The sequence below is a fragment of the Micromys minutus genome, assembly GCF_963924665.1.
Source record: "Micromys minutus genome assembly, chromosome: 18".
Taxonomy (NCBI): domain Eukaryota; kingdom Metazoa; phylum Chordata; class Mammalia; order Rodentia; family Muridae; genus Micromys; species Micromys minutus.
Genome location: NC_137953.1, coordinates 50743104 through 50743739, shown reverse-complemented (window position 1 = coordinate 50743739; position 636 = coordinate 50743104).

Sequence of the window (636 nt, the reverse complement as noted above, 5' to 3'; positions counted from 1 at the left end):
CAATGACATCTGGCTAGCTGTTTTTGCTGTCTGTATGTGTATCTGGTGCCGTGGCTGCGAACGCACACAGATGTGCATTCACATGTGTTTCTAAGGGAACTGGTGCATGTGCACAAATGCTGCACATGGAGCTGAACTTCTCTCGTCTCTGTCACCATGGAGTCCGGTGTCACCAGTTCTTAGAGTAACCAAGAAGGCATTGAAGCATTCAGAACAATGAGCCCAGAAGAAAGAGGAAGGCTGGGCACGATTTGTGCCTCTTTTCAGTGGCTCTTCAGCCCCCGCCAGGTGTCACATGGATCCACAAAGGGTCAGGTAAGAGTCACAGGCCACGCCTACCACACAGACTGAGCATGGGGCAGAGACCAAGGGCCTGGGTTATCCTTTCCATTTCAAAGTTTCCGAGACAGCACCAGGAAGTGGCCGGCTGGGGCAGCCCAGGAATAGAGACATAAGGACCCTTTGACCACTGGGCCCCAAACTCCCCACAGCCCAGCCACTGACACAAGTTCCAGGAAGAAGAACACACACAGGGAAGTCACGGGCAAGTGCAGAGTTTATTCTCCTGTTCTGACGCTGTGGACCTGTGGAAGACAGACCCAGGATCCCGTTGCCTGAGCAGGGCAGCTATGGCTT